The following is a 27,272-nucleotide window of genomic DNA, read 5'->3' as shown; positions in this document are numbered from 1 at the left end:
CAGCTTCTACAATTTGCTTGCATTCCTTGGGTCCATCTTCAAAGCCAACAGTACAGCATCTTCAAATCTCTCTGTCTGACCCCTGCTTCCATCATCACATCTCCTTCTCTGACTCTAACCCTCCTGCCTCCAGCCAAGTCAGACAATCCAGGATAATCTCCCTAGAGGCATCATTTAATCATATCTGCAAAGTCCCCTTTACCATATAATATATTCACAGGTTCTGGGTATTAGGATGTGGTCATGTTTTTTTGGGGGGGGGATCATTATTAGTGTATTAAATATTACCTGTGGACAGACAGCTTCCTAATGCCAAACTCTGGAATTAAATAACATTTACTCTCTTTGTAGACCCTTGTCCCCACCCATAGGCTCCAGGAGAAATGGAAGAGAATACCAGGACAGTTCCCTGAAGATAGCTCTCTTTTACGAGAAAAAGAATGGGATAGATATCACATGCCCAGTTTATTCACCAATCAGGAAGTCACTCCTCTAGGGAAGAGGGAGTTGGGGACAGGTGCAGTGAGAAGCCAGGAGACTATTACACTAATGGATGTCATTCCATACAGGAGACATTGTGAGTGGAGAGGAAATGTTTCCCCAACATACATATCCATATTTGAAATCATCATCATACTCCACATATCCCACCATCCTCCTAAGGAATGTCACCATCACTATCTATAATAGTAACGTAGACACCTGTAAATAATCAACCCTCATGTAGCTTGCCGTCTTGCTAAATGTTACCACTATCTCCCTTAGGACTTACACTGGAAACCTGGCCTACTCAAACCTGGCTGTGAATTCTACCACCTTAACGGCGCCAACATCTATCCACTCTTCTCTTCCCACTGCCAATGCTTTGTTCAATGTTCTTATCGCTTGTCTGGAGTACTGCAATATGACCTAAAAATGGGTCTCCCTACCCCAAGCCTTGCTTTTCCTGACCATTTTTACTTCCTACTTTACTCGTAGAGTTTCCTTTGCCTGGAATTAAGTCCTTGCCAATTTGTCTCCTCCAGCACGTGGTGGGTGGGGGGTCCCCTAGCTTACCCCAGCGCCGAGGGTAATTGACTCTCCCACATCAGCTAGTCAGAACTGCACCGGATTTCTAGGACTCTTATCTATCTGAATAGATACTATTTTTTTTGACACGGAGTCTTGCTCTATCGCCAAGCTGGACGGCAGTGGCACGATCTCGGCTCACAGCAACCTCCATCTCCCGGGTTCAAGCGATTCCCCTGCCTCAGAGATACATTGTTTTTTTGAGGCAGTGTCTTGCTCTCATCGCATAGGCTGGAGTGCAGCGGCACGATCACGGTTCACTGCAATCTCGAACTTCCAGGTCCGAGCGATCATCCCACTTCAGCCTCCAGAGTATCTGTGACTACAGGTGCGCTCGCGCCACCATACCCGTCTAGTTTTTGTCTTTTTTGTAGAGACGGGGCTTCACTATGTTGCCCAGGCTGGTCTCGAACTCCTGAGCTCAAGCGATCCACCCACCTTTGCCTCCCAAAAGTGCTGGGATTACAGGCGTGAGCCACCAAGTCGAATGGGCTTTATACTTACAAAGTACCTTTGCAGACTTATTTCATTTTCACCTCACAACTCTCCAGCTTAGGCTGGACCAGTATTATTATGCCCTTTTACTGAAAGAGGAAACTGAGAGTCAAAGTTGGGGCAGTTAACGAGCGTCACTTAGCAGCCTCGACATTAACCACGCTCTCAGCCCTTTCTGGTCCTACTCCTAGGAGAACCTTCCTGCACCTCCAATAACTTGCCGATCGGGTCTGCGGCGGTCTTGACGAGGTCACTCCACAGGCGCCCAGGACCTTCCCATCCGTAGTGACGCGCGCCGGTTACGTCATACAGTGACGTATGGTGACGCGACTTACCGGGAGCCAGGTGCCGGCAGGGCAGCCACACCCTGGGGTCCCCTGCTCTCGAAGCGCAGAAGGTCGGGCCGGTGCGGAAAAGCCGCAGAAGCCGCTTCTGGCGACCTTCCGGGCCTGCACCCCCGGACCCAGCAGCCGGCGGTCAATCGGTTGCTAAGTGACGCCAGCGCGCAGTGACGCGTGCGCGGCCACGGCGGAGTGCGTGAGGGTGGACGCGCGCCGCGACGGCGGCGGGGGCGAGGACGGCGGCCAAGGCAGCGACCAAGGGGGCGGTGGCAAAGAGGGGGGTGCGGAGCGGGCGGAAGAGGCGTCTGTGCCGGCGGCTAGGTCGCAGAGGAACATCGTTGGGGTGAGTAGCCGGCGCTTCGCAGGGGAGGTGGGGCCTGGCCGCACCTGCTGCGCGGGCCCGGGGCGCGGGGAGGCGCGCCCCCGCCGTATCTGCGCGCGCCGCTCTCCGCCCCTCCGCCGCTTTTTCCGGGGGCGGGGAAGGAGCGCAGACGGGGACTGACGAGAGTCAGTCTCTGGGCCCGGTGCTCTGGGAAGCGGTAGCCGGGGTCTGGGAAAGGCTCGCAGTCCACGAAGGTGTAGTGGGAAGTAGATGTCTCGGGGGTTCGGGGCGACTCTCCCAGCCTCCCAAAGAAAGGAGTTCGAATCAGGAGCAGCCCAGATTCCCTAGTAGCCTCGCATCCTGTCTGAGACGACGGTGCCCGGGACCAAGAGGAGCCGAAACCCCGGCCTCTGGGGTGGGGGTTCGGAAAGTTTGGGACTGATGGGGCCCTCATCTCCCCTGCCCTGGCCAGCCTCTGAGTAGGAGCTGGTTGTTATGGAGAGAGTTGTGAATCAGTGCTTGCGTGCGGCGTCAGACACACCCACGACCTAGGGAGGGTGACCTGTCAGTGTAGATCCGGGGCAGCCAACCTGTTGCCTAGAGTTTCCAACTTCATATGCATGTGCATCTGTTTCCTTGGCGTTTTAGTATATTGTTGCTACAGATTTTTAGACCAAGGTGCTGATAGGCATCCTCGTTTGTTACTTCCTCTTAGACTCAAATCTCTTGCTAAATTTCCCAGAACCGTGTTGTGCTTTTGTCATTAGTAGGGCCAAGGAAGTATGGAAGCATGTTTTGTTTGTTTGTTTGTTTTCCCTAAAGGTAGTACAGGCTGCTGTTTTCTGGGCAGAAAATACGGATTCTGTTCACTGTGTGGGCTGGAAAGTGTTGATGGGAGAACCCAGAGTGTAAAGGTGCAGCACATCATCAGCCCGGTGCTCTCTTCTCAGTGCTCCGGACTCTGTCATGGGTAGATGTATGGTGGTTCTAGGACCATACTTGGGAGCAAGGAGTATTGGAGACAGGGAAGAAGCCAATCTTTTCTTTCTGTTGATTAAGGCAATTAGAACCAGTGAAAAGATAGACTGTACTGAAATCTAATGTTTTGTGCAAGAGGATTGAGGAAAATAAGTTCAAGGTTCTCATTTAGGTCTAAGATTGTATGATTCAGTTTCATAACTGAGGATCTGTAAAATATGTTGCCTCTTGGAACCAGTAATAACCTTGCTTTGTAACACTTATTACTCGAAATTCGAAGTGTCTTCCTCCTTGCACTGTAATAGTTTTAGGACAGGAGTCACCTGTGTTCTCTTCCTTGCCCTATGTCCAACACATAGGAAAAAGGTGCTTGCCACAGAGTAGGCATGCAATGGCTATTTGTTATATATCACACTGTGCTCAAGTGGTGTAGCTGTTTATAGAAAGCATTTAGTTCAGTCCATCAAGTACTTAATTCAAGTGCCTCCCTCTGCGCAGTATCATGATAGATGTGGGAAGAGAATTATGGAGTTACAAATAACATAGAAGACCAATCTTTTTCTTTTTTTCGTTGAGAGCAGTAGTCTATCTAGAAGATATATATAAAATAATTATAAAACCAAGTTAAGTAGCATGTAACCAGTGCTGTTTGAGGACTATACATGTAGTAGAAAATCGGAAAAGATAGGATGTGTAGGCTGAGTTAGGGAACTCTTTGAAAGGGGTAAGATTTGAGTTGGTCTCTGGAAGAAGTGTAAAATTTAAATTAAAAAAGAAATAAACCAGAGGCTGAGAAAATAATAATGTGAATTTGGTTGTTGGAGGATATACCAAAAAGACTTTTGTGTCTGGTATCTGGAGCAGAAGGTCTCTTATAGCAGATTACTGGAGAGAGATGGCTTAGCAGGTTGGGAAGGCAAAGTGTTAAGGACTAAGGCAGGCCTATCAGGATCCCACTGTTAACAAGATAGAGGCTTCTTGTAAGGTGGGAAAAAGATTGTATTAATCAGAGTATAGTCTTTGACAAGAATAAGTGTTATCCTTACTTGAAAGTGGAGGATATTACACTTGAACCAATATCAGGTTGTTAATGCACTTTTGATTTCAATTACTAATTGGGATAAATATCTCACAAATGTGCATGAATTTTAGGTAGTCAGTGGTGCATGTCTAAGTTTCTAAAATCTGCCTGATGTACTTGGGCCGTTCTATTGGAAATTTACTGAAGTGATGTACCAGTAATCATTCAGTCACACTCAGTGACATAGTTTTACTTGGGTTCATCTCTCTGAGGTTTGTCATTACTGCTGATCCTGTAAAAAATACAAATGTTAGTTGGGAAAGGAGTCTTTCTGATGAAGGATACCTAAAAATACTGACAAAAGAGTTTTCCGAATAATTAAAGACACTAATGCTGAATATTGAACCCTTGGTCTTTATTCATAACATCTTCTGTTATGTGAAAGTTCTTTTGAGTGGTGTGTAAACCTGAAGTCGAATTGCTAACCAAGGTGTGCAAAGTTACAGCTGAAAATGTTGCATTATTTAACAACTCAGTAAATATTTACTGGGTGCTGGCTATGGCTTGCCACTCTATTGGGTGCTGGGAAGACAAAAAGAGGTTAAGACACAGTATATCCTCAATATACTAAGAGTTCTTTAGAAGAGATAAACCACTAACCATTATATGTTGTGATAAACTAATCACTGTTGGAATGAATAATGTGTTGAGGGAGCAGAGCGCTTTGGCTGGAGAAAAATTGATAGGCAACACATTGAGAAGAAGGCGATGGAGCTTATCTCTGAGGGTTAAATAGAATTTTGCCACATGTAGAGGGGGAAGAGAGCATCCCAGGCAGAGGGGCCAGCATAAGCAAAGTTGCTGAATATTAAAATTAAATGGCACTTTTGGAAATATCTTGAGTTGTTTTTTGTAAGCAAGAGAGAGGGGAGAGGGCTAAACTCAAGAACCCATTCCTGAGATAATGAACCCATTCCTGCTATAATGGCATTAATCCATTCATGAGGGCCTAATCACTTCTTATTGCATGGGAGAAGTGATGAGGCAGGAAGTTATTTTTGGAGCCAAATGATGAGGGGGTCTTCTCCATCTTAAAAAGTCTAGACTCCTCCCATCCATTGGCAACGGAGAGCCAACAAGAGTCATAATCAGAAAGTTGACAGTTTGTGGGAGAGGCAGGGTGACTAGAATGTAGGTGAGAAAGATTGGACAATAGGAATGGATAGATTTTGGAGACATTTTTAGATATTAAAATCTCTAAATGTATGACCAGCTAGAGGTGAGGGAGAGTGAGAAGTCGTTTGAGCAGCTGTTTGCTTATGATGACATTAAGTTAGAAAACACAGGAAGAGGAACAGGTTTGAAGTGAAGAGAAGAAATAATGGCAGTGTTAATTTTGAGGTTTCTATGGGGTGTTTAAATAGAGAGATACACTAAGTAACTGGAAATTCTACTTCAGAGTTTATGAGATGGTTAGGGACAACTGTAATATAAATGACAGCTGAGGTTATGGGAGTAGCAGCCTTCTAGGAGGCATGTTAGTATAGTAGTTAACTTAGTGTACTTTGGAGTTAGGAAGATGGCAGGTCAAATCTCTGTTACGCTGTTTATTGGTTGGCTGTCCTTGGGCAAGTTACTTAACATCTCTAAGGGTAGGCCTCCTATTTGAATTAAATAACTGTTGTAGAGATTAAGAAAGGTACTATGTGCACAGTGATTAACACAATGCCTGTCTTATAAATGCTTATGATAAGTGGCAGCTGTTGCTGTTATTGTTAGTAGTAGTAATAGATGTAGAGATAGTAGGAGAGGGCCCAACTACCCAGAATAATGGAGAATGAGAACTGAAAAAGATGGTGAACGGAACTTTTGGACACTTAAATCAGTATTTAAACTTAGATCAGTTCTTGTCTTAGTTTGTTTTGTGCTATTTCATATTTCATAATAGCAGCACAAAACAAGCTAAGACAAGAACTGATCTAAGTTTAATTTATAAAGAACAGACTGGTTAATTTATAAAGAAGAGAAATTTATTTCCTGATGGTTCTGGAGGCTGGGAAGTCCAAAATCAATGTGGCAGTATCTGGTGAGGGCCTTCTTGCTGCATCATAACATGGCAGAAGGCCATGGGTAAGAAGAGAGGGAAGGGGGCTGAATTCATCTTGTGAACCTATTCCCACTCTAATGGCATTATTTATGAGAGTGGAACCTTCATAATCACTAAAGGTCCCACTACTCACTGCAATTGCTTTGGGGATGAAGTCTCCTCCAACACATGAACTTTGCAGGACACATGCAAACCATAGCAGTTCTCAAACTTGAAAATGCATTAGAAAGAGCTGGAGGTGACCAGGCAGGGTGGCTCATGCCTGTAATCCCAGCACTTTGGGATGCTGAGGCAGGTGGATCACTTGAGGTCAGGATTTGTGACTAGCCTGACCAATATGGTGAAATGCCATCTCTACCAAAAATACAAAAATTAGTTGGGTATCTTGGTGCCTGCCTATAATCCCAGCTACTCAGACGGCTGAAGCAGGAGAATCACTTGAACCCAGGAGGTGGACATTGCAGTGAGCCATGATCAGGCCACTGCACTCCAGCTTGGGCAACAGAGCGAGACTCCATCTCAAAAAAAAAAAAAAGAAAGAAAAGGAAGAAATGGCTGGTGGCCTTGGTAAAGCACAGATTTCTGGGTCTCACCCCCATAGTTTCTGATTAAGTAGGTGTGGACTGGGGCTTGAAAAATTGTGTTTTGAACAAGTTCCCAGATAATGCTGATGCTGCTATTCCTGGGGCCACACTTTGAGAACCACTGTCTTAGAGGATAGGTGAAAGAAAAGGAACCAACACTAACAAAGTGGTTGAAGTTTATGGAGAACCAGGAGACAGTTTAGAGAAGAATAAGAATTTAACAGCCTCCGGACTCTCTAGGTCCACCAATGTGATTTCCAATTCCATAGACCTTATTTTTGTTTTCTCCAGAATCTATTATAATGCCTGATACATATCAATAACCTTTGAAGCTGCTTAATGCTGTCCTGGTGCATGATTGCATGTACCTCACACACAGATTTTATTTATCCTCTTTTATCTCTGATGATTCATGGGGAGGATATGATTTCTAATTTTACACACACACAAAATACAGAATATTTCTTTCATATATCCGATGTACAGCTATGTGCATTTGACTTTGTGTTAGATGCCCTCTCCCTTCTTTTTTTAAAAAAATGACAATCCAGTTTGCAAAATAATTGTTAATAATGTGTGTCAGGATTCCAGTCTGTGTCCTGTGTTAGGCACCTTGAGTCTTATAAGGGAAGCAAATAATGTATTCCCTGTTCCTGGGAAGTTTGCAAGTAAGATGGGTGAAATGAGCAAAACTCACAGGAGAGAAACAGGAAGAGTTATAATCACAGAAACGTGGATGTAGAAGAATCTGAATCTAAGGGCATATTCCTTGCTTGCCAATATTCTTTGGGTTTTACATGTACTGAAGCCTTTTAGCATATACTGAAGACTTTTGGCATATAGCACACATATTAGTCCTAGTTTCTAAGAGGAAGTTTAAAGAGTTCCACTACATAAGGAAGTAAAACAGTAACTGCAAAATTATAAACACATTTGTAAAAGGAGTGAAATTGGAGTCACATTGGAGCTTCATGACTGACAGGTTTAGCTACTCGCTGTTCTGCCTAGATGCTTGTTCTCTTTCATTTATCTCTTAGCTAACATTCATTAAGCATTTACAATGTGCCAGAAATCGTGTGAAGTGCTGGACATAGAGAAAAGGATAATTGCCTTGCACACCTAAGACTGGTTTTAGGTGGGGAAATGAGTGCGCACACATGTATGCATATTGTCCGGGCGAAGGTGCCTGACTTTTATAATCTTAAGATTATATTGAAGGAAGAGACATTGAGGACTTGAAGTTGAATTCATTCAGCCTTATGTATTCAAGGAGCCATGAAGACTATAGAGATGTATCTTTTTATTTTTAGCCATCAAATTTGTAATTTGATAGAGGAGAAAGAACACATTTGGAGTAATGCAAAGACTATGATAAGTGCTGTATAAATGTTGATTACAAACTAGGTATTCCTGCTTCTTAAGTAGCTAAGTGTTTGGTTTTAATGGCAACTCATAAGGTGTTGTAATGTTTCAGAAATTATAACATGTCATAAGTCCACATTAACCCCCTGGGCTGCCTTTGCATCTGCATATGAGACACAAAAATATTCTGGCAGTCTGTGTCTCTGTTTTCTTCATTTGGGAAGTATATTCATAATGCATATAAGTAAAAGAGTCATTAAAGACAAACTGCTGTTTATCTAATGGCTGTATTATGCAAGGCCCTTTCTATATACTGTTTAATCCTTATAATGACAACCTTGTAAATTTGACATTATCTCCATTTTTTTTCTGTTTTTGAGACAGAGTCTCGCTCTGCTGCCCAGGCTAGAGTGCAGTGGTGCAATCTCAGCTCACTGCAGCCTCCCCCTCCCAGGTTCAAGTGATTCTCCTGCCTCAGCCTCCCGAGTAGCTGGGACTACAGGCGTGTGCCACCACACCCAGCTAATTTTTTGTATTTTTAGTAGAGATGGGGTTTCACTGTGTTAGCCAGGATGGTCTCTATCTCCTGACCTTGTGATTCACCTGCCTTGGCCTCCCAAGGTGCTGGGATTACAGGTGTGAGCCACCATGCCTGGTCCATTATCTCCATTTTACTAATAAGGTAACTGAATTCCAGAATGGGAACTGTTTGTCTGTAGTTTGTGGCCAGTGAGAGGTATAATTATCTTTGTAAATGGTAGTTAATTTCAGTTAATTTTACAGTAAATATTTCTATAAATTTATAATTCTGCAAATGGAAAACTGTTAAATCAAATTCTCTCATGGGAGAATTGTGGGTCAGGAATTCAGGACCAGCTTAGCTAGGTGGTTCTGGCTAAGTCACTAACAAGATGCAATCAAACTTTTGACCAGTGTTACAGCAGTCATCTGAAGGCTTGACTGGGGCTGGGACTGGGGCTGGGGCTGGGGCTGGGGCTAGAGGATCTGCTTCCGAGATGGTGCACTCACATGGCTGTTGATGTGCACTCACAAGGAGGCTTCGGTTCCTTGCTGGCTATAGGCAGGGAACCTCAGAACTTTCATAGGGTTCCATGAGTATCCTTACAACATGTCAGCGAGCTTATCAGAGCAAGTGATGCAAGAGAGAGCAAGGAGGAAACCATGTGCCTTTTATGTCCTGTTTTTTTTTTTAGATGGAGTTTCGCTCTTGTTACCCAGGCTGGAGTGCAATGGCACATTCTTGGCTCACCACAACCTCCGCCTCCTAGGTTCAGGCAATTCCCCTGCCTCAGCCTCCCGAGTAGCTGGGATTACAGGCACGCGCCACCATGCCCAGCTAAATTTTGTATTTTTAGTAGAGACGGGGTTTCACCATGTTAACCAGGATGGTCTCGATCTGTTGACCTTGTGATCCACCCGCCTCGGCCTCCCAAAGTGCTGGGATTACAGGCGTGAGCCACTGCGCCCGGCCCCTCATTTGATTCTTTTTTGTGTTTAATGTTAGGCTCCCCTCTCTCCATTTTTAATTTTATTTATTATCCTTTTTTGAGTATGTGAAATGTTAACATGGTCCCGAAAAAATCAAAGTTATTCTGAGAAGTGTTACTCCCATTTCTTGTATCCCTTCTACCTTACTCCTAGCCACTCCCAGGTAGATAATCTGTTTATCAATAAAAAAGTTATGACCTTTTTGCACATGCCTCACAAGCACACCTTACTATAGGATATATGGAGCAGTTCTACAATTGCTTAGTCACATGATAGGCAGAGCTTCAGTTTTAGTAAATAATAGCAAACTGTTTTCTAAGGTGGTTAAACCAGTTAAAATTTTCTAGTTATTATTGATCCTTTTTATTAACGGCATGTGCATCACTCCTATCAAGCCTGCTAATACTCATGCTGCAGTTTTTAGTTAGTACCTTGATAAAGTCCTGGAGATGAAAGTCTAATAAATCTTTGTAACATCTCATCTAACCACTTGTTTAAAAAATGACTTTTTAAGGAGGTGATTTATAAACATGGCACAAAATTTTAAAATATGAAAGTGTTTACAGTGGAGATTAAGTCCCTCTCCCGTCCTGACTTCACAGAGGTCCAGTTCCTCCTCTCTGAAACAGCTAAACATTGGTTCACTGCCAACTCTGGTGCTGTTCTAGTGTTTGGGGATGCAGGGGTAAACAAAATAGGCCAAGATCCGCCTTAATGGAGCTTCCATTGTACTGGGGGAGATTGAAAATAATAAAGTTTCTTGCATATCTATTCAGAAATATGCCACATATATATGGTATATTCTAATGTTTATTCTTAAGCACATATGTATTGTACTGCATCTTGCTTTTCTCTCATTATATCTTGGAGGCTGTTCCATATTAGTACCTTAATGCCTGCAGAGTTCTATGTCATGGGTTTCTTAATATAAGCTTGTCCAAAAATGAGCTAATTTGGATTATGAGAATTTAATTTTACTAGTTTTATATGATACCTCAAACCTGGCTCATCAGCACCTCACTTCGTGAGTGCCACCTTTATTTTCCCACCTGCATTACAGGCACCATTGTGAAGCCATCTTTGCCATGGTGTAATTGGTGGGTTGGTGAAGTTCTCTCAGATAATTCATTTGCTGCTTTAAAGTAGTAATAACTCTGTATGCATTTGCATTGCTTTCATTGATTTCTTCGCTTTCTTTACTGTTCTGTCACTCCTAGATGAGAGGTTTAATTACCTAAACATTAAAATATGTATACTTTACCGAAGTAATTGTGTGCCATTTATTTCAGTGGTAATTAAATTCTTTTGATGGGGAGAAATCACCAGCTGAGTTTTTTAAGGAAGGTTAATTCTCCCAAGGCGGGATGTCTGTGTTCTACTACCTCTCTACCTCTTTGTGGTCAGTGCTGCTTTAGGGCCTTCAATTAATTCCTCATTTGTTTACCAGTAATAGAGAAACTTCTAAAATCATTTACACCTTTAGTTTTAGGCTTGATTACAGCAAGGAGCATGTAGTCACTGAGTGGAGTGTTGAGTAGCTCCTACTGTTTCTAACTTCTTCCATATAAATAGTTAAATTCATATAAGTTGAATTCGAGTATGGTTTGGCTCCTTGATGATAAGAATTGACCTAATTCAGGTAGAACTAGGAAGGAGATGCCCAGGCAGCTTCTCTTTCATCCATGCAAACATGTGTTGACCTGTTGCTAGGTAATATTAGGTGCTCTGGGTCCAAATAAGAATAACTTGTGGTTCCTGCCCACAAAATCTTGTAATCTAGTGGGAGATGATTAATGGGTACAAACAAATAAACAAAAAATAGAATACGACTTAGTATTTGAAAACACAACAGGATGACCAATAATTTTTTAATTGGTCAATAATAATTGTACATTTAAAAATAACTAAAAAGAGTATAATTGGATTGTTTGTAACACAAAGGATAAATGCTTGAGGTGATGAATACCCCATTTTCCATGATGTGAATATTATGCATTGCATGCCTGTATCAAAACATCTCATGTACCCCATAAATGTATATACCTATATGTACCCACAAAAATTAAAAAAAATTTAAAAGTATGTGTGGAGCACAGGGTTGAGCAGAAGGCTCTAAACTGCATACTCTCAACCCTGGGGAAGTTGGCTTGGGCTCAGTCCAACAAATTGAAAGTCCTTAAAACTTCTGGGGAGTATAGACTTAAGAGAGTTGGGGTCAGGTGCTTCCTCTGTAGCCTTCAGGTGACTCCAATTCTATAATTTGTTGTCAATGCAATATACATGTCAGAAAATCATCGCCAAAGTGCATCATCCTAAATTATATTTTGGCCAAAACAAAAACAAAAAAAAATGACCGACCCATGACTGGGGGGATTGTGGAGGAAACTGTGAGGAGGAAAATGATAGTATGAAATGACTGTTACATGTGAAGCACTGTACTATGTCCTTCATGTGATTGATTGATTGATTTGGTTGATTGAGATAGATTCTTGCTCTTGTCACCCGGGGTGGCGTTCAGTGGTACAATCTCAGCTCACTGCAGCCTCCACCTCCCCTGGTTCAAGCGATTTTCTTTCCTCAGCCTCCCAAGTGGCTGAGATTACAGGCGCCTGCCACCATGCCCAGCTAATTTTTGTATTTTTATTAGAGATGGGGTTTCGCCATATTGGCCAGGGTGGTCTCGAACTCCTGACCTTGTGATCTGCCCGCCTCGGCCTCCCAAAGTGCTGGGATTACAGGCATGAGCTATCACGGCCAGCCATGTGTTTTATTTTATCTTCATAGTTACCCTGTGGGGGCAGCTGGTTATGCCCATTTTCTAAATGAGGAAGTTGAGATGCGGTATCTCTCCTTATCTTATCCCAGGTTCTGCCTTTCAATGGCTGTGACTTTGAACAAGTCCCTCAGTTTTCTCATCTGTAAAAAGTCCTAGTTATGATGCTTAAGTTCTTTCCAGCTCTAGGTTCTAGGAATCTGTGAACATTTACTAACAGTGTTCTTATTTGGGCTAACAAAGGGCTATTCAGGGAATTACTCCCCCTTAGTGAATTAATAACTTAATAGTAACACTGTCAGGTTGTCCAGACCAAATAATTCATTTTCCCATCACAAAGTGAGTACCCATTATGTATATGGCCTTAGAAGGCTACTGTAAAATAAATCAAGTAAATAGGCTTGGTGACAGGCTCTCCATCAATTGTTACTAGCCCTGGGCACATGGGCAAATAGCTATCTGCAAGATTGTGTGATGATTTTAAAGCGTGTTATAGGTTAAGTGCTAAGTATTTTTATTAATTTAGGAAGTACTTTGGCATGTGGCCTTTAAAATTACATTATTATATTATCATAAATCTTGACTAAGGCAACAAAATATATTTACTATGGCCAACTTCACAGCTGGGGTGAAATATTTTATAGCATGTATAATGAGCCAGTAGATGATGATGATTTTCTCTTCACATCTGAAAAATGTGAGTTGGGAAATGAATTAGAAGTTTTAAAGGTCTACTTAATTGTGAGAATTAATTTCAAGGAATAGTGCCATGTACTCAGTGAGTACTTAATAATTGAGGAGGAGAAGGACAAAAGGGAAATTACGAAGCTTTCAAACCCAAGTCCATTTTGGAAAAAGGTTAGAATAAAAATATAATACTAATGTAACTATCAAAATTGCCTTACAACATGATATAACTTACAACTTAGCAAATACTAGACATTTTAAGATTAACTATTCTCCTCAATTGAAGTCCATGTATTCTAGGTACACTACCCCTTGAAACCAGTTCTTATTAGTGGAATCTTCCCTCATAGGGCATTATGAAAATTTATAGGAGCATCTTTGTCTTCTAGTGTAATTTTATGAGAAAACATTATTTCATTATAAATTATTATTTTTTATTTCTGCCTTATAGTTAGTGTTTTTCTTGGGGGGGTGGTTAGGATTTTGTGTACCATTCTGTTGCATACTTAGTGTATTTTTATTTTTATTTTTACTTTTTTACTATACTTGATCTTAGCCAAGAAGCCGAGAAGCAAGTTTTTATTTTTTTAAAGATGGGAGTCTCACTATGTTGCCCAGGTAAGTCTCAAACTCTTGGGCTCAAGCAGTCCTCCCACCTCAGCATTCCGAATAGCTGGGACTATTAGACATATGCCTGGCTTGCTAGTGCATTTTTTAAAAAAAGTGTTTAGTAGGTTGTGTATCTCTGAATCTTATTTCAGAATAATAGGTCGGTATAATAAAATATTTGTTATAAAAAGTGGGCATTGAATCTGATAGCATTGATGGCCGTTATGTAAGTAAAAGTCCAAGCATGACACAACTGGCTTCTCTGCTCAGGATCTCACTAGGCTGAAATAAAAGTGTCAGCAGGGCTGTGATCTCATCTGAGGCTCAGGGTTCTCTATTAAGCTCAGTGGTTGGTAGCAGAATTTGGTTCTGATTATACCACTGAGATCCTCATTTTCTTGCTGGCTGTCAGCTGGAGGTTGCTTTCAGCTCCTAGAGGCCACTCCCAAGTCCTAGTCAATGGGCCTCTCACAACATGGCAGCTTGCTTCTTAAAGGCTATTTGGAAAATCTCCCTCCAGTCAGCTACAAGAGTCTTATATAAAGTAAATGGAGTAACTATCCCGTATTTCCAAGTCCTGCTCACTCTCAAGGGGAGGGGATTATATAGGTGGTATGTGTACCAGGGAGCAGGGATCTTGGGAGCCATCCTACATTTCTGCCTACCATGGTCAATATTATCTCATCCGCATATCTGTAACTCTTCACTGTCAGTGGAGTTCAGTTATTTGAAAAAAGGACAGCAATAGCTAGGCATTCACACAGGTATTGAGTACCTACTCTCTATGGCAGGTACTTTTCTTGGCACTGAGGTGAATAGGGCAGAACCCTTGCTCTCATGGAGGTTATCTTCCAGGGCTGAGAGCAGTGAAGAAATTCAATTGGAGTAGAATGTTAGAAACAGTATGGGAGTGAAGAATGTAGTAGGGTATGTAGGGTGGTCAGGGAGCCAAGATCTGAATGGTGAGTGGCCAGTAGTGTGAAGCTTTGGGAACACAACATTCTGGTAGAGGGAAGGTAATGAGTAATAAGCTTTGACTGTGTTTAAGGAACAGGAAGGCCAGTGTGGCTGGAGCAGAATGTGCAGGGAGAGGAGTTGGAAATAAATTCAGGGAGGTGTTTGGGTTGCAAAGCTATAGATCTTGGTGGAATATGATTTTTTATTCAGCATGGGATAGGAAGGCATTGAAATGTTTTAAGCATTGGAGTGACTGACCTGATTTATATTTTCAAAAGATTTGTGTGGAGAAATGGCATGTAAGGGTGGAAATGTATAAATATAAGAGAGATACAATTTGTGAAGGAAAAGAACAGCCTTTTAAGTGCAGAAGACAAGAGCGCTGGCTAGACCAGGGTCAAGAAAGGCTGCCTGAGGAAATGGCAGCTGATTTGCACTTGATGATGGAAGATGAAAAGAGGAAGGGTGGTCCCAACCCAAGATCAACTTTGGCCAAGGCCCTATGGTATAAAGGAGCATGTCAGTGCTAGGGAACATCAGGGGAATGATTAGAGTTAGGCAGGACCCAAATTCCACAGGCCTTGCAGGCCCAGTTAAGTGTTTTTTTCTGTGGTTCTTTTAAGAGCCTTGGGATACCACTGAAGGGTTTTAAGTAGGGACAGGAGTGCTGGAGGGAGAGGCTAAGGGAAACAGTTCATAGTCAGTTTTGTAATTTAAGAAATTCTCTCTGCTGCATGGAGGACAGTTTAGAGGAGGTCTGAGTGGTAGGTGGTTGATCACTTAGGAGCTATGTGAGGGTCCGAGTGAGAGGTGAAGGTGGAGTGAACTAGAATGATAGCATGGAGGTTGCAAAGAAGTAACTCAACTTGAGAGCTATCTTAGGAGGTAAAAACAAAAGACTTGCTGATGAATTCGGTTGGGGGTGAGATGGAAGGCAGTGTCTTTCTGGCTTCCACAGCTGGATTGACTGAGCTAGGGAACATTGCATAAGGATAGGCTTTTACTGGGAAGGGTCATAGAGAGTGTGAATTCAGTTTTGAGGTACCTTTGAGAAAAGTAAGTGCAAATGTAAAAGTAGGCAATGGTATATAGGGATCTGGAATTCGGAAAAGTGGTCTGTTAATATCTGTATGGCCTCTTTTGTTAATTTTGAGGACGCAATGGTATATAGGGATCTGGAATTCGGAAAAGTGGTCTGTTAATATCTGTATGGCCTCTTTTGTTAATTTTGAGGACTTAAATGTGCCAGTCACTGTAAGGTACTGGGGATGTAAACATGAGTAAGATGTTATTCAGCATTAGTCGAGTGCCTGCAGTCTCTGTATTCTGGTTATTGTCCTCTGGGAGCTTACTTACCAACAAGACAGGTCAGTAACAAAATCATAGCAAGGTATGATAGGGCAGTGCTGGTGGAAACAATTTGACTGAAGAGCTGACCTAGATTGGCAGCATCAGTGAAGGCTTCTGCTCAAGGGCTTAAAGCCTTTTCTGAGGCTTGAAAGAGGCAGAATTAGCCAGACAAGGAGCATACAAAAAGTTCCAATAGTAAAAGACCTGGACGTGTGAGAGAAGAGACTTGACAACTCAGAAAAGCCAGCAGCTCGATGTCCCTGGCTCTCACTAACCTGCGAACAAGGTAAACAAACAGGAGGGCCCCTCACCGGCAAAATCTGCTTAAGTTGGATGTTTTTATGGTGGTAAGGGTTGTGGTGAGACTTGACAAAGCTGTTTGGAAGGAGAGGAAAAGAATATTCATAGTTGGAAGGGACTTCAGAGAACTTTTAGCCCTGTTTTCTAATTTACAAATGAGGTTACCAAAAGCCAAAGAGGACAGCTGTTTTGCTGAGAGGAAAGGTAGGGCCCACATCTCCCAGAATTGAGGTTCTTTACATGGCTACAGGAATGTCAATACCCCTTAATCGTTTATTCCCTTGCTCTCTCTGACATATAGAAACAAAATGTGCAGGAAATACACAGAATGCCGTCATTGAGTAATGCATGTGTCTGTATGAGCTGTGTTTTCTGGATCTGATGTCAGTTATATATCCTTCATGTATATGTTGAATGGACCTGTTCTTTAATGGGTCGCCTTGGATTTAAATGGAGTGTTCTCTCTGAGCTGCCAATATTTGGGCCCTCTCTGCATCTTATTTTCTAGATATTTGTACCTTTATCTTTTTCTTCATCATATGCCAGTAGTGAACAATAATCTTAGTTGTAATAGTGGCAATAGTGGTAATTCTTGAGTGTTTATTATATTCCAGGTGCCATATTAATTGCTTTACTTTGCCTCATTTAATTCTACCAACAGCCCCCTCAGGTAGCATTTTATCATTATTCACATTTTATAGAAGAGAAAAGTGAGTCTAGAAAGAGGTTAAATAATGTATCAAAGGTTGCAGAGTATTAAGTGGTGGTGCCAAGTTTTTTTTGTTTTGTTTTCTTTTGTTTTTTAAGATAGAGTCTTACTCTGTTGCCAGGCTGGAGTGCTGCACAATGTTGGCTTACTGCAGCCTCCACCTCCGGGTTCAAGCAATTTCCATGCCTCAGCCTCCCGAGTAGCTGAGATTACAAGGGACTCGCCACCATGTCTAGCTACTTTTTGTATTTTTAGTAGAGACGGGGTTTCACCATGTTGGCCAAACTGGTCTCAAACTCCTGAACTCAGGTGATCCACCTGCCTTGGCTTCCCAAAGTTCTGAGATTACAAGTGTGAGTCACCCACCATGCCTGGCATGAGATTTTAGTTTTGGCAGTGTGACTTTGGATACCCTTTACTGCCTTTCCTCAGACAGTCTCTAAAGCAGTGCTGTCTAACAGCACTATAATGTGAGATACAAATGCAAACCTTGTATGTAATTTTAAAACTTCTAATAGCTACTCTGAAGAAAAAAGTAGAAAGGACCAGTTTAAATTCATTTAATATATTTCATGAAGCCTAATATATTACCATTTTGACAGCTACTCAATAAAAAAAAATTTTTAACTAAGTCTGAAATATAATTTGTATTTTACACTTACAGCTCATCTCAGTTTGGACTTGCCATATTTCAGTGCTTAGTTCCCACATGTGGCAAGTGGCCACCATTGTGGCCATTGCAGCTCCAAAGTGACAGGAGAGTTGATGAAAAGTCAGACGCTGCATTTCTATTGCCTCATGAGCTTGAGAGAGCAAACCTTGCTGAAAATCAGCAGATGAGGCAATTGAAAGGAAAGAAGGTAAGAGTAGTAATTTCTGGGTCTGATACAGTGACTGCCCCCAGATCCCTTAGTCTCAGACTTGAAGGGATTTGGGGGTGGGGAGAGTGTGGAGAGTGGAAAAGAGTTAGCCCTTTTATTGCAGGGAGGCTAGTAAGGTTCTTCTCTTTCCAAATTGAGACTCTGCATTTCCCCACATTGTTACTCATCATGGTTAATTTCCATAGTACTCCATTCCTTAAGTCACCTTGGAAATAAATAGGCATTTGTGGGCTGGCCACCAGATGTTGTATCATTGCTTCCAAGGAAAAGACTTAACGAATTCTAAGGCTTATATAGAATTTGTTTTTGGAATGTCATCTTTTGTTGATCGTGGAGGGAGTGTTTGAAGAAGGAATCATAGTTATCTTTTGCCTTATGATCGCTAAGGTACAGCACAAGAGAAGGATTATAATCTTTATTAGTTGGTATCTGGGGTATCACCTGCTCTTTATTCCACTGTGGCTAGCTGGGCTTGGCTCAGAGTAGGCCTTTACCAATTGTTGGCTTGAATATTAGTTGAAAAGCAGACATTCTTGGAGCTCAGCTATGTGAATCATTTACTTCATGAACTTCCATTCTTAAACACTTGCTTTTCATAGATTCCTACTCATTGTAACTAAACTAACTAACTAACTAACATAGAAGTATAGAAAGAACAGAGTCCTAGCCTTCCTGTGTTCTGAAAATGCATATGTGTGCACTGTATAGAAACACCTGACCATGAGTTTTATATTTTTGTGAATGGAAAAATTGAATAATGATATGTCAGAGATTTTAAGGTGTTGATTTTCAGGATAATACCATTGTTAAGGTTTGTTTACATTCCACTCAAAGTATATATAAACTTAACAGTTGAAAAACAAAAACTAATGTAATCAATTGCTAGAGACTGAGAGAAAGGTGTGGTATGATAATTAAGTGGTTTTGTAAGTTTGAATACATTTGGAAAAAAATGAGAAAAAAAAGTGTGATAAGAAAGTAAAGTAGAAATGAGGAAACCAAATACCCACTGAATACGAGGGGAATGGTGAACTTCGTAATGAAAATATTTGATGATAAATAGTTGAGAGATATTTTTAAGATGGACACATATATTTTATAATCAACTCTCGAGATTCACATGGAGTCTCACATTTGTGTTTAGTGTCACAATCTTGTTTATTACATCTTGTGGAACACCAAGAATAAAGACCTAGTCACTGCCCTCCAGGATTTGCATTTGGGCACATATTTAGCTAATTCTAAAAAGTCTCTTAACTCGAATTCTATCTGCATCAGTGTTTGCTCATGTCTCATTGCATTGTTTCTTGGCACAAGTAGGAGGTCATCTATATTATTAAGAAAATGCATTTTAAAAAATGCATCTTTTTGACTCTTTTAATAATTTCCACTGTTTAAATTTTTCAAAATGTCATTTATGTAAAACAGAAATCCATTCTTGTTCTAAAAGAAGGAAACACTCAGAAATACATTGAATTTAATCGTAAAACTTCCCAGTTATTTCCTGTCTTCCCCCTCTGGAGGTTACTGCTGTCAATAGTATGATGTTTGTACTTGCAGTTCTTTTTTCTATGTGTATGCTTGCTTAATACTTAATAAATATTTAGGTACTTCCAGATGCCAGGCATGTACATATACATATATGTATTTAGATACACATATATCCTCCCATGTATTCCATATATTTAAATAAATGGGTCCTATTGTACTGAGATCTGCTTGCTCATGTCACTTACTATGCTTTGGTGCTCAAGTCAGAACATACAGATCTATTCCATTCTTATTGATGGCTGTATTGTGTGGATGCATTGTAATATATTTTCCATTCACTGTATTGATGAACATTTAGTCCCCCCAGCTTTTTGCAGTTACAAGCAATGCTGTAATTAATAACCTTATGTATTTTTAGAAACACAATTGCTGGGCCATAGGAAATGTATATTTACAATTTTGATAGACTGTGCCAAACTGACCTCCAAAAAGCTGAACCAGTTTATACTTACTACAGTATACAAGAACATGGTTTACTACATACATGATTTTGTTACAGTTTTAGAGCTTGAAGGACTACAGAATGTGGCTTCACCTTCCTTTCCCTTTTTTAAGGTGCTTAAAATGACACCCCCCACAGAACTACGAGTACTTTGCCATTTCTGATCTTTGTTCCTATGAAGACATCATAGTTTAGGCACATTTTATATTGCAGGGTTCTACCACAGTGTTTATTTGTTTCTGTCTCTTCTCTGTTGTTACTCAAAGCAAACTTCCTTTTCAGTCTCACATTTTCCGTTAGTGCCACTGAGTGTCTCCTCCCCTGGCTGTGTTGTCTGCATGGAACATCTTTCATTTAAAATCCTTAAAAAGCTACCTTCTTTAATTATTTAAACCTCACTTTATCCACAGGGTGTATGGGTTACTTTAGAATTACCGTGGCTACAGCAAAGAGAGTACTTTATGAATCTTATTTCGTCGTTAGCAGCTGATTCCTGTTAGCCAAGTAAAATGTAAACTTCTTGGTTTATATAAACTCTGAGAAGTTGACATTTGTCTGGTACAACATTTCTGCTACACTTGCTGGCTCTATGTTTGTCAAATAGTGTGATGCCATTTCAACTAATGAAATCTAGCATTTAAAAAATTCATTAACCACATTTTATTTTTTCTTTTACAAATGACCCTCAGAAAATATTCTGCTTATGAAATGTAAATAGGTTCTCTTCTTTTTGTATCAGTATATTTATTTCTAAGGTGCCTATATTGTAAGCTTCTGTTACAAAGCCATAGTTCCAGTATCTTCTTTTGACGGGCTATGAGAATTTGTGTCAGTGACATCCCAAGTTGGTGCTTTAGCTGAGTTGGTCACATACCAAGATTATGACTTCAGGTAAATAATCAACTGATGAAATTCTAAGGAACAGAGATCAGCCTTGATGCATATTTCAATCATGATAAAAGAAAGAGAATTCAATATTAGATGTGAATTAAATTTGGTCCATGAATGTTATTCAAAACTGAGGATAGCAACCTAATCATAAGCTCATCAATTATTCATTAGTGTCTTGAGGGTATTAGTGCACAGAATACAGAAGAACCATCTACTACCCTTTAGCATTTTTGTTCTAAAACAGAAGGAAAAGAAATATTATTCTCTCTTTTTTTTAATTGGATTTTATTCTCCCACCCTGTAGGTGAAGTGTATGTGTGGACAGAAGGCGGCGAAAGGCAGGCCACAAATTGGCTTATTCATGGGGGTTTGTGGAAGTCTGGTGGAAAAATTAAGCTTGAAACATGAAAGGCTGACAGTTTTATAGAAGTCTATTTTCCTAATACTGGGAGAGACATGGACTTCTTGGACTTAAGCTCTTTTTTTTTTTTTTTTTTTGAGACAAGGTCTTGCTTGGTCACCCAGGCTGCGGTGCGGTGGAATGATGTGCAGTGGAGTGATTATGGCTCACTGCATTCTTGACTTCCAGGGCTCATGTGAACCTCCTGCTTCAGCCTCCAGTGTAGCTAGGACCACAGGTGTGCGCTACCATGCTTAGCTAATATTTTCTTTGTTTGTTTTGAAGAGATGAGATTTCACTTTGTTGCCCATGCTATAAACGCTTTTTGCCTAAGCCTTTTTCTTCCTAAAATGGAAGTTGTTGGCTTGAGTTGTGCCTGTTCATTCCTTTATTCTTACATACACACTATAGATTTGGATTTGGAAGCATTCTTGGTCAATTTGGTGGCCCCTTAGTTCAGCCAGTCAATGGCTATAATTTTTGGACAGCCAGTAACTGGCTCCTAAGCTGTCATTTTGTACTCCTAGACTGCATGGGGATACTTGTTTCTGAATTTCTTTTTCTTCTGCTGCTGCTTTCTTAAAAATCACAGTAGAGAATGTTATGTTAGAGTTGGCATAAAGTCAATGTTCATAAAACAAATGGGGAACAGGTTATATGGGGGAAAAAGAGCAAAATACTAGTATAATTTGTGGAACATTTCCTTTGGATTATATTCTAGAATAGCACAAATACACTTATAAATCAAGATTTTATGTTGTACAAATTTCTGAGTTGATCTTTTTTTATTTTACAATTCCACAGAAAATAGCCAAGATACCGGATTTAACAAACAGTAGTGAAAGTATGCACAGTAGAACATTTTTACAACATTCTACAAATGAAAAGCCAATTTCCTTTACACAGACAGTAATGCAAATGTTCACAGTAGCTTTGCTACAAAGAAATTATATTGCTGCAATTGATGATTCCACTGCTTTAATGGGAGTTCATGCTGTAATAACCTTTATTAATTAGGAAAATATCATATAATTTAAATCTGAGCAAGAGTATTACAGACCCATAAGTTGCCACTGAAGAAATTAAACAGAAATGGCTTGTCTTGTGTTTTCAAATATTATTACAACTAATAACCTCTGCACTCATCATGACTTTTTCATTGCTTTTTGGCTCTAGGTGCATATATTTTTCTGTTCCCAGAATACAGATCATGCAGTTTTCAGTGACTCGGGACCAATAAGGCTGAGAGTATGAAAAAAGATAGTTATATAATCTCTGAAATACCTAAGTGATAGCAACTTCTTAGAGTTGCAATCTATGACTTGTCATTCCTAAAAGTCATCTTATTTTATGGGAGATTGCCTTATAAGGAATAACATACTAGAGCAAATGAGAAGTAAAAGACAGGGGAATGTTTGGTGGCTGAATGAGGTAGGTTATAGATAAACATTTAGAACTTAGATTATGAAAACCTGATCAGTTTTTGCACCTGATCGTTTCTGAAGGGAAGGAAGAAGAAAGCTTCAGGATTTTGGGGGACTTAAAAGTAGAATGAAGCTCAGTTGGGTCATTTGATATTTATTTTGTTGGAAGATATCTGATTTGAATGATTTTGTTTTTTTTTTTTTCACAGTTACTTGGGAAAGGATGTTTTTTTTAATTTTTTATTTATTTTATTTTATTTTTGAGACGGAGTTTCGCTGTTGTTACCCAGGCTGGAGTGCAATGGCGCGATGTCGGCTCATCGCAATCTCTGCCTCCTGGGTTCAGGCAATTCTCCTGCCTCAGCCTCCTGAGTAGCTGGGATTACAGGCATGCGCCACCACGCCCAGCTTATTTTTTTTTTTGTATTTTTAGTAGAGACAGAGTTTCACCATGTTGACCAGGATGGTCTTGATCTCTTGACCTTGTGATCCACCCGCCTCTGCCTCCCAAAGTACTGGGGTTACAGGCTTGAGCCACTGCGCCCGGCCGGGAAAGATGATTTAATAAGAGGTTGAATCCAGAGAGACTGAGAAAGGCTTGAATTGGATAGAAAATAAAAATAATTTGGCAAATTATAAATTGGGCCTCTTTTTTTTGCCTTAGGAGTCTTGATATTTTGTGATTAAATAATAAATAATAAAGGAGTAGCTTCTCCCAGCCACCACAGACTTAGTTATTATACAAAGTGAGCCTGGAGCATTTCATAGTCCAGAAGAACACTTCTCAAAAGATGGCCCAAGGCCACTGGTCCAAAACACATTGGTGAATAGCAGGAAATCTCATAGTCTTTTATTTATGTATATCCTTTAGCAACTTACTGATAACCAATCAAGTGAAGCATTAAGAGTATGGAAACTGTGGCATACATAAACCTACATTAGCATAATATTACAGTTTATAAAGGATTCTAATTTAAGTTTTCTACTAAGAAATTTGGATACTGTGCACTGCATAGCAACTTTGCAAAGCTTCACGTATGAACCTGTGAACATGCATAAGTTGGAATTACTTTACATTTTAGAAAGGCATATATCATCAGTATATGTTGAGTTGAGCTTTTCATTGGTTTCAATTATTTTTTCATTATAAATTACTGTTTCATTTTCAATTAAGTTTCTTATAAGTTGTTCACTTAACCCTGTAGTATATATTGATGCGTATATGTATTAACAGCATTCTTTTCTGTAACTTTTAAGTGACTAGGTTGTATATTGCAATTCTAATATTAATTATTCTCCTTGTATTAGCAAGGCACATCTATATGTAATCTTCCCAAAGAGGAGTGAAAAATAGCATTTGATTCTTATCACTCTTGGCATATTTTACCTGGTCTGAAGATGGTATGTTAAAGTTTGAGAAGTGCTGCTCTGAGGAGTTAGCTGGCAGATCTAGAAGTCAGAGTCAGAATCCTTTCCGACATCTTACATTCACTGTAGCAAGGTCTTTTAAGTTCAGGACCTTCACAAACCCTTTCTGAATCTGCTACTTACTGGGTATGTACAAGTTGAATGTTAAGTAAGATGATATATATAAAATGCTAGGACAGTGTCTGGCTTATAGTAAGTATTCAATAAATAGTAGCCATTGTTGTTAGATAAAAAGTCCTTTCAGTGGCCCTACTGTAAAATGGTCCATTTGTTACCGGATTCTAATTTTATTTTAAGCTTCTTTTCAGATTAAAACATCCAACAAATACATATTTGTTCAAGAAATATTTTAACGCTTTTTGTGTGAAAGTTCATTGTTAATTATATTGTATGTTTCAAATGATTTATTTAATCATTTAAAATAATCAAGTGTCGCTTTCTTATAAAATCTTTACTACTGTTAAGTAGTAAAGTTGTCATATTGGCCATTTTCTTATTATTTGTTTATATTGACAATGTTACCTTCAATCATTGGTTTCGTTGTGGAAAACTTTTTTATTTTTTAAGATAGGGTGCATTAGGGTTCTCTAGAGGGCCAGGACTAATAGGATAGATGTATGCAAGAAGAGATCACAAGAGATCACAAGGTAAAGTTCCACATTAGGCCATCTGCAAGCTGAGGAGCAAGGAAGCCAGTTTGAGTCTCAAAACTTCAAAAGTAGGGAACCTGACAGTGCAGCCTTTAGTCTGTGGCCAAAGCCTGGAGAGCCCTGGCAAACCACTGGTGTAGGTTCAAGAGTACAAAACCTGATGAACTTGGAGTCTGATGTTCAAGGGCAGGAAGTATCCAGCGTGGGAGAAAGATGGAGTCCAGAAGACTCAGCAAGTCAGCTGTTTGCATTCCTGCTTTTATGCTGGCAGCTGATTAGATGGTGCCCACCCAGATTGAGGGTAGGTCTGCCTCTCTTAGTCCACTGACTCAAATGTTAATCTCCTTTGGCAACACTCTCCCAAACACACCCAGGAACAGTACTTTGCATCTTTCAATCCAATCAAGTTGACACTCAATATTAACCATCACACAGGGTCTTGTTCCGTCACCCATGCTGGAGTGTAGTGGCATGAACATGGCTCACTGCTGCCTCAACTTCTTGGGCTCAACCAATCCTCCTGCTTCAGCTCCCTGGTAGCCAGGACCACATGTCCACACCATCATGCCAGGCTAATTTCAAAACAAAAAGTTTTGTAGAGAAAGGGTCTTGTTGTGTCGCCCAGACTGTGGAAACCTTTTTATAATTCACTTGCCATTTTGTGAGAAAGAATTTATTAAAACCAGATAACATTTAGAAAATTCATTTAAGCAAGCACACGTTAACTTAATACTTATCATGTGCTTTTAGCCCTGCCTCTTTAAGGAATTCCCTCTCTTTTCTCAAGTCACCTATTTATAACACAAATGACTGTTTTTCACATGTAGATTATGAGAGGGAGGCCATACTATCCATTTATTAAAAATTAGTAAAGCTGACTGAGTGTGGTGGCTCACACCTGTAATCCCAAGCACTTTGGGAGGCCGAGGCGGGCCGATCACCTGAGGTCCGGAGTTCAAGACCAGCCTGGCCAACATGGTGAAACGTCGTTTCTACTAAAAATACAAAAATTAACCAGGCATAGTAGTGTGTGCCTGTAATCCCAGCTACCTGGGAGGCTGAGAAAGGAGAACAGAGGTTGTAGTGAGCCGAGATCGCACCACTGCAATACAGCCTGGGTGACAGAGCAAGATTCCCGAAGAAGAAGAAGAAGAAGAAGAAGGGGAGGGGGAGGGGGGAGGGACTGATTTTTATTCTCATTTTTCCAGGTTAAAAGTTAATATCACTCCAGGCATGGGTGTGTGTACCTGTAGTCCCACCTACTTGAAAGGCTAAGGCAAGAAGAGAACTTGAGCCTAGGAGTCTAGCCTGGGCAACATAGCATGACCTCATCTCTGAAATACATACATACAAACACATCAATATAAGTGTTAATGTTTTCTTTCTAAATTCCTGTGGTTTGTATTGCAGTCTCCTTGGAATATGAGCAGCCCACTTTGGAGAGCATGTAGCCAGTTATTTGAATATTAACCCTTACTCTCATATAAGAATATAACTGATAATTTTCTGAGTTCCTGTTCATTTAATATTCTACTTAGCATCTTTGTGGTTGTTTTGGTATGGTACTTATGGAAGTATTTGACTTTCTAAATCTCATAAAATCATGGCCTGGCCTATGAGTTTTAGAATTTACACTATTTGTTATCTAGTCCTACTTTCCTTAGTAGACAATGCATTCTTCAAAGGTAGAGACTTTCATTATGTGTTTCTGTCACCTAGCACTGAGCCTGTATTGTAGAGAGAGCTTAATAAGTCTTTTATTGAACGAATTATATACATATTCAGAAACTAGTTTTTCCATTGGCAAAGAAATGGAGAATCAATGTGGTAACTGGTAATTGAAATTACATGCATACTCAATAAAATAATCTTGTGAAATATTTTTTATGATACAATTCTTTTTTTTTTTTTTTTGAGATGGAGTTTCGCTCTTGTTACTCAGGCTGGAGTGCAATGGCGCGATCTCGGCTCACTGCAACCTCTGCCTCCTGGGTTCAGGCAATTCTCCTGCCTCAGCCTCCTGAGTAGCTGGGATTACAGGCATGCACCACCGTGCTCAGCTAATTTTTTGTATTTTTAGTAGAGACGGGGTTTCACCATGTTGACCAGGATGGTCTCGATCTGTTGGCCTCGTGATCCACCCGCCTCTGCCTCCCAAAGTGCTGGGATTACGATATATTTCTTTAGTGGTCAAACCTGAGCATATCTAAAAACATTTATTTACAAACATAAAATAGAATGACAAGACTTTGGAGCTGAACTGGACACTCAGTCTTTCCCAGAGAAAAAGATACGTCAGGAATCCTATCATGTGAACTCCAGTCATGTCCTTACAGTAGCACTTTACTGAATGATCATTCTCTTCTGCAAGGTTTCGAATTGGTTTGCAAAATATCAGAGCCAAGGTTACGTCTAGCAGTATGGTCAGTCTTC

The 27,272-nt window shown here is 40.4% G+C and overlaps 1 protein-coding gene across 3 annotated transcripts in view; it reads left to right on the top strand.

The window, feature by feature from the left end:
- The first annotated feature begins 2,127 nt into the window (after positions 1 to 2,127).
- Positions 2,128 to 27,272, top strand: part of BTBD9 (BTB domain containing 9) — a 500,550-nt gene continuing 475,405 nt past the window's right edge. For all 3 annotated transcript variants that reach the window (XM_054254942.2, XM_035297693.3, XM_008994362.5), the window contains exon 1: positions 2,128 to 2,247. The gene's annotated coding sequence lies outside the window, so the exon portion shown is untranslated. The remainder of the gene's footprint in view (positions 2,248 to 27,272) is intronic.

This window comes from Callithrix jacchus, chromosome 4, assembly GCF_049354715.1.
Source record: "Callithrix jacchus isolate 240 chromosome 4, calJac240_pri, whole genome shotgun sequence".
NCBI lineage: Eukaryota > Metazoa > Chordata > Mammalia > Primates > Cebidae > Callithrix > Callithrix jacchus.
The sequence above is the reverse complement of the archived record's forward strand: the minus strand, read 5'-3'. Positions and strand labels throughout refer to the sequence as shown.